Raw genomic sequence first — 7,524 nt, 5'->3', positions numbered from 1 at the left:
TAAAAGCCCTTCTGGGCGCCTTCAGAGGCCGGCTATAAGGGCGCGCTCACGCGGGTGGATTTGCGCTCCGTATTACACATGTATTTACATTGGGGTATTCAGACGTGCGGTTTTCATATGTATATTTACACGCATATTACGGGAGAAAATGACCTATTAAGCCCCTCCCACAGCGGCTTTGTTTAGCGTTTAATGCTGCGCTCTCAGCGCTAAACGCTGTCAGAGGCTCCCATTGTTTTCAGTGGAGCCTCTCAGACCTGCGCTCAATCGCGGCGCTGGACAGCGCCGTCCTATCTTAGTTCCCCTCATCAATGACGCTGTATATTTCACGGACCGCCGCTGTGAATGACCCCTACATGTAACTCCTTCTTACACGGCGGCGCCGCTCTCCGCACTATGACAGGTTTCTCCTCTTCTGCCTCTTTAGTCCCGAGCTAAAGGGGTAGGGGGTCAGAGCTGAGCCGTCACCTGTGCAGGGTGGAGGCGCGCCAGAGCTCAGATTTCAAGATGGCCCCCAATCCCTGTACCGGCCTCGCCCCCTCTGCCAAGCACCAGCTGGGTCCTTTGGGGACAGTGGAGAGCCGGCCCCTCTGTGTCCGACCCTCGTAGGGGGCCACATAAAATCACATGGGGGGCCGGATTCAGACTGCGGGCCGTAGGGCTTATATTGTGCGGATACGTGTAACACGGGAGCCCTTTTAGAACAGGACAGGCTTTTGTTAATAAGTCGGATTTCAGTATCACACGTGTGACAGATGACATCACAACCGTATGACATCACAACTTCATTAAAATCAGGGCCCATGCGATTTTCAGGCCAAAGGGCATTGCATCTGTGAAATTCCGTTCCTCTTGCGCCAGTTTCATGCGTCATAGAGGATTGATTTCAATGAGAAACCTGGCACCGCTCCCACACACACATCACGCGGCATGCGAGGCATTAAAGGTCCCATTGAGATCAATAGGCGGTGTTCCGAGGAGCGTGAAGAGATAGAACGCTGCTCCTGTGTATGACCCTGTCCAAAAGACCCGGTGTATATTCATGCGGGATTTGTGCGTCTCACAGCACACACGTGAGTATCTCGGCCGTCTGATAGCGGCCTCAGGGGAGGAGTCTCACCGCCCGCTGGCAACGGGTGACGTCAGATATGATTGACAGTTAGTATTGGAGACCCTAAACTTGAGCGCCAGGAAACAAATGCATTGCGACTCGGTATGTGGGAGTGAGGGGGTTGGAACATCTAGAAGCTGTCTCAGGGTCAGCGGGGCTGTGGCTACAATACTATGCATCTGGCCCGCTGACCCAAGGACGTAGCAGGATCAGCTGGGCTGTGGCTACAAGACTATGCATCTGGCCCGCTGACCCAAGGACGTAGCAGGATCAGCTGGGCTGTGGCTACAAGACTATGCATCTGGCCCACTGACCCAAGGACGTGCCAGGGTAAGCAGGGCTGTGGCTACAAGACGATGCATCTGGCCCAAGGACGTGCGAAGGTCAGCAGGGCTGTGGCTATAAGACTATGCATCTGGACAACTGACCCAAGGACGGGGCAGGATCAGCGGGGCTGTGGCTACAAGACTATGCATCTGGCCAACTGACCCAAGGACGGGGCAGGATCAGCGGGGCTGTGGCTATAAGACTATGCATCTGGCCTGCTGACCCAAGGACATGCCAGGGTCAGCGGGGCTGTGGCTACAAGACTATGCATCTGGTCAAATGACCCAAGGACGGGGCAGGATCAGCGGGGCTGTGGCTATAAGACTATGCATCTGGCCCAAGGCCGTGGCAGGGTCAGCGGGGCTGTGGCTACAAGACTATGCATGTGGCCCAAGGCTGTGGCTATAAGACTATGCATCTGGCCAACTGACCCAAGGACGGGGCAGGATCAGCGGGGCTGTGGCTACAAGACTATGCATCTGGCCAACTGACCCAAGGACGGGGCAGGATCAGCGGGGCTGTGGCTATAAGACTATGCATCTGGCCTGCTGACCCAAGGACGGGGCAGGATCAGCGGGGCTGTGGCTATAAGACTATGCATCTGGCCCAAGGCCGTGGCAGGGTCAGCGGGGCTGTGGCTACAAGACTATGCATGTGGCCCAAGGCTGTGGCTATAAGACTATGCATCTGGCCAACTGACCCAAGGACGGGGCAGGATCAGCGGGGCTGTGGCTACAAGACTATGCATCTGGCCAACTGACCCAAGGACGGGGCAGGATCAGCGGGGCTGTGGCTATAAGACTATGCATCTGGCCCAAGGCCGTGGCAGGGTCAGCGGGGCTGTGGCTACAAGACTATGCATGTGGCCAAAGGATGTGTCAGGGTCAGCAGGGCTATGGTTACAAGACTATGCATCTGGCCCACTGACCCAAGGACATGGCAGGGTCAGCGGGGCTGTGGCTACAAGACTATGCATCTGGCCCACTGCCCCAAGGACATGGCAGGGTCAGCGGGGCTGTGACTACAAGACTATGCATCTGGCCCAAGGACGTACGAAGGTCAGCAGGGCTGTGGCTATAAGACTATGCATCTGGACAACTGACCCAAGGACGGGGCAGGATCAGCGGGGCTGTGGCTACAAGACTATGCATCTGGCCAACTGACCCAAGGACGGGGCAGGATCAGCGGGGCTGTGGCTATAAGACTATGCATCTGGCCTGCTGACCCAAGGACGTGCCAGGGTCAGCGGGGCTGTGGCTACAAGACTATGCATCTGGCCAACTGACCCAAGGACAGGGCAGGATCAGCGGGGCTGTGGCTATAAGACTATGCATCTGGCCCAAGGCCGTGGCAGGGTCAGCGGGGCTGTGACTACAAGACTATGCATCTGGCCCAAGGACGTGCCAGGGTCAGCAGGGCTGTGGCTACAAGACTATGCATCTGGCCCAAGGGCGTGCCAGGGTCAGCGGGGCTGTGGCTACAAGACTATGCATCTGGCCAACTGACCCAAGGACGCGGCAGGATCAGCTGGTCTGTGGCTACAAGACTATGCATCTGGCCCACTGCCCCAAGGACATGGCAGGGTCAGTGGGGCTGTGGCTACAAGACTATGCATCTGGCCAACTGACCCAAGGACGCGGCAGGGTCAGCAGGGCTGTGGCTACAAGACTATGCATCTGGCCCACTGACCCAAGGACATGGCAGGGTCAGCCGGGCTGTGGCTACAAGACTATGCATCTGTCCCACTGCCCCAAGGACATGGCAGGGTCAGTGGGGCTGTGACAACAAGACTATGCATCTGGCCCAAGGACGTGCGAAGGTCAGCAGGGCTGTGGCTATAAGACTATGCATCTGGCCTGCTGACCCAAGGACGTGCCAGGGTCAGCGGGGCTGTGGCTACAAGCCTATGCATCTGGCCAACTGACCCAAGGACGGGGCAGGATCAGCGGGGCTGTGGCTATAAGACTATGCATCTGGCCCAAAGCCGTGGCAGGGTCAGCGGGGCTGTGACTACAAGACTATGCATCTGGCCCAAGGACGTGCCAGGGTCAGCAGGGCTGTGGCTACAAGACCATGCATCTGGCCCAAGGATGTGCCAGGGTCAGCAGGGCTGTGGCTACAAGACTATGCATCTGGCCCAAGGACGTGCCAGGGTCAGCGGGGCTGTGGCTACAAGACTATGCATCTGGCCCAAGGACGTGCCAGGGTCAGAAGGGCTGTGGCTACAAGACTATGCATCTGGCCCAAGGACGTGCCAGGGTCAGCAGGGCTGTGGCTACAAGACTATGCATCTGGCCCAAGAACGTGCCAGGGTCAGCAGGGCTGTGGCTACAAGACTATGCATCTGGCCCAAGGACGTGCCAGGGTCAGCAGGGCTGTGGCTACAAGACTATGCATCGGGCCCAAGGACGTGCCAGGGTCAGCAGGGCTGTGGCTACAAGACTATGCATCTGGCCCGCTGACCCAAGAATGTGGCAGACGTATGGGAACTGTTCTCAAACGGATCACAATCCTACGGCCGCTTTCACTTAGGCGTTTTTATAGTATTTACGGCGGTGTTTGAAACGCTATAAAAACCGGTTTGTGTGAGAGCGGCCTATGGGTGACTACACACTACAGTTCTTTTTCACAGTGAAATTCACGTTTTTTTTTTTTCATGGGGTCTATGGGACTTGTTAATGTTAAAATCGCATCGCGATTTCGCGGTAAATTGTGATTTTGCCGCAATGCATTTTTAACATTAGAAAGCCCCATAGACACCTGAAAAAAAAAACGTAGCAAATTCGCAAACACTAGTGGGTAGTCAGCCTAAGGGTGCGTGAAAAACTGCAGCACATTTGTTAATACTGTTAGGAATATTCCGGCTTCACGTTCGCGCTGGCAGCTCTGATCGGAGGCTCCTTCACAGATTGGCACAAAATGCGCAAGAAAAAGTCTTGTATGCAGCGCTTTATCCTCCAGCTAAAAGCCGGGTAGCTGGGGGGAAAGCAAACGGACCTCATATAGTCAATGGGGTCCATTTGGCGCTGTTCGGTTCCGTTCATCCGCGGGGATTCCCCTTTCCTGCTTCTCGAACAGAACTCCCGCCGCAAATGTCAAATCTCCGACTGTGTTTTCACTGCGTTGCACAGTCGTGGAGTCAATAACAGTCAATAGACTTTCACTGCTCCATGCACACCGGCGTTTAGACACTGCGTATCTACACGTGAGAGATATAGATCGCAGCATGCTCTACTCTGCGTTCATATGCAGCGTCCGCCCATACGCATGGCCAGCGTTTCCATATGTAACCCCACACTGAACAGAGACGGGAATTTTAAAATGCATTTTTAAAAATCACACTGCGCAGTGGTGTGGGATTTGCGGGCACATGCAGTGCCATCTGTGGTCTCTGCCCGCAGCGCGTATGCCTGGAAATGTGTGAAACGCTGTAGGGAGACCGTCTTACGCATACGGCTGTGGGCATGAGCCCTTACTGTTTCATTCACGTTTCTGCTGCAGAGACAACCAAGAAGCATGTATGGAACAGTAACTCCTGTAGCAGATCTGCCGTACATGAATATGCCAAACAGACCGTAAATAACATCTATTTGGCGCACCAATTATGCTACATTTTCAATACAATTTGTGCCAGAATTCTGGCTCCTTTTACCCAATGACTCTCTTCCCCGCTGTGGGCATTCTCTGGCAAGGGACTACTTCACTACAGGTCATAACCCAAAAAAGATTCGCTGCCCCGGGCCATGATGTCTAGGTGCGTGTGGCCACATGATTGGGACACGAACAGCGTGTTGGAGCCGTTGTCTGAGAGTAAAAAATATGGGCAGGAAAAGACCTAAAACAGAAAAACAAAGCAATATTCATTCATTAAAGGCCCCTGCGGTCCAGCGCAGCAGCTCATACAGTCCCACTATACAGTCACATGCCGGAACTACCGCAGCTAATTTTTGGCTTCAGTGGTCACACGCTCTTCATGGCTACAGTAGTGACGGGCTGCAGCAGTCATGTATTATGGACTCACCCCAATGTGTAATGTTGCCACAGGGATGTAATAGGAGAGATGTGCCAAAAGTCCCACCAAAATTTGACGCAAAGGAACTGAGCATGTTTATTGCTCACTAATCGATTGGGTGATGCACTATTTAATGCATAGTGTGTGCGGAGCCAGCATGGGACTGAGAGATAAGAGCCTGGTGACCGGGTTCTGCTGGGAGAAAGACCAGGAGAGCTGCTGATTCTGGTACTCAGAAAATAAATGGAAGGATCGTGATGGCCTTAAACTGGGGAGGACTGACCAACACCGGCAAGGAGATAGAGAAAGGAGTGGAGAGTAGCGCTGTCAACCCCAGACAACACATGGATCGGTAGAAGCTGCGACTCCCATGCATCAAACTGTAAGTGAGGTTGGCCTCAGCAGGGACTTTAGGTGTGCACACCAACAGGGACAGGAAGAGTTAGCCAGCAGGTCTGCTGTACAAAGTAATCTCATTGAGAGAGGGACTGGACTGTAAGAGATGTTTGGCAGACACCTGCTGCATCATATTCTGAACCTTGCGCTGCCATACCTCAATCCGTGACACATGTGAACAGCAAACGGCATGTGACCACTGCAGCAGCTTCCAGGACTGCAGCGGCGAGGGTATGAGCGTCTGCACTTGACTGGGTGGCCATTTAATAGTTCAATATTTCCTCTTATCTGTTTTTTAGGCCATTCACTGCCCATAACATTTTTTTTTACTCTCTGAAAACCCGTTTGAGGTAGAAGTAATGTAGGAAGTGTAACAGAAGCTGCCATTGGTACCTAGGACTGGCCTCTTAATTGACAAATGGAGATTTGATTGCACCATTAGGCGGGCACTAATTGCATGTACTGTATGTATGCACACATCTGTACATTTGTGGTAGGTTAGTCTTCATGTTGGATGGTCCACCCGTGGTGGTGCATTCATTGTCACGTTGCATCCTGCTCCTGCTTATTGTTCATCTCGGGATCCTGCTTTGTATTTTTGTCACTACACACTGGAAGAATCTAATGCAAGTATGTTTTATGAAGATGTCTTCATGGAAGAAACACATGCAGTGATGAACTGGCTGCCTGCTGGGATACCACCTGGGTTTGATGGACCGTTAGTGCATGTCATGCACCCTAACTGGTTCAGTAATTACGCTTTACATTTAGTCATGCTATAACTTCTCCTTTTTTCCCCATAATATTTGCAGAAGATATTTCGGTGTTCGTCCCCCAGGACAACGGACATCTGCACCGCGACAATGTCATAACCAACAATGGAGAGCGTTGCTCAGTGACCAATCTATCAAAGCACTATTGGGACATTTAAGCCGATATATCACAGATATTGGAGATATTTGAAGTTTGCACAGATTCCCATAATCCTGCAAGATACATTTTTAATTAATAAAAGTTTTAATATTTTAAAAGACAATCAAGCAGGGGTGTGGCTTCTGAAGTGAGTGACTGCCTGGGTGCAGAGCTCCTGAACCACCAGGGCTCCACACGACTCCAAAGCAATAAAACTACAGCTGATTGGGCCTTCCCTGCTGCCCAGTCATCCAGGAGAAGGAAGCAATCAACAGCCAAACCAGAGAGGCTGAGTAATTTTAATTTCTCTCAGTTCCCGGCTTCCTCTCAAGCGGAAGCTCGTGGGGAAGCTCTCCTGTGTCTGAACCTGCGAAGCGCTCGCCTGAGCATTTGGTTAACAAGACCTTCAGCGAAGCCTCACAAGTTCACAAACTCCATGGAAATTCACAAACTCCATGGAAAGCCAGGCATGAATTTTTACAAGAACATGGTCGTCATCATCATCTTCTCAACCACATGGCGGATGCGACCACTTCTCATTGGGGGCAGCCCAGCGAAGCAAAAATAGAAAAGTGTGTGTGACCATACTTTTTCTTAAACTACATCACCCACCATTGCGGATATTTTTGCTATTCCACTATTCTTTTTATTGTAATGATGACATGTTACATCTCTTTTGTACTCAACCAACTTGCGTGTAATACATAATTTCAAAAATGTATACATCTAAAGTCCCATTTAGACTGGACGAATGTCAAACACGCCA

Source organism: Eleutherodactylus coqui, chromosome 5 (assembly GCF_035609145.1).
Source record: "Eleutherodactylus coqui strain aEleCoq1 chromosome 5, aEleCoq1.hap1, whole genome shotgun sequence".
NCBI classification, from domain to species: domain Eukaryota; kingdom Metazoa; phylum Chordata; class Amphibia; order Anura; family Eleutherodactylidae; genus Eleutherodactylus; species Eleutherodactylus coqui.
This window is presented reverse-complemented; position numbering follows the sequence as displayed.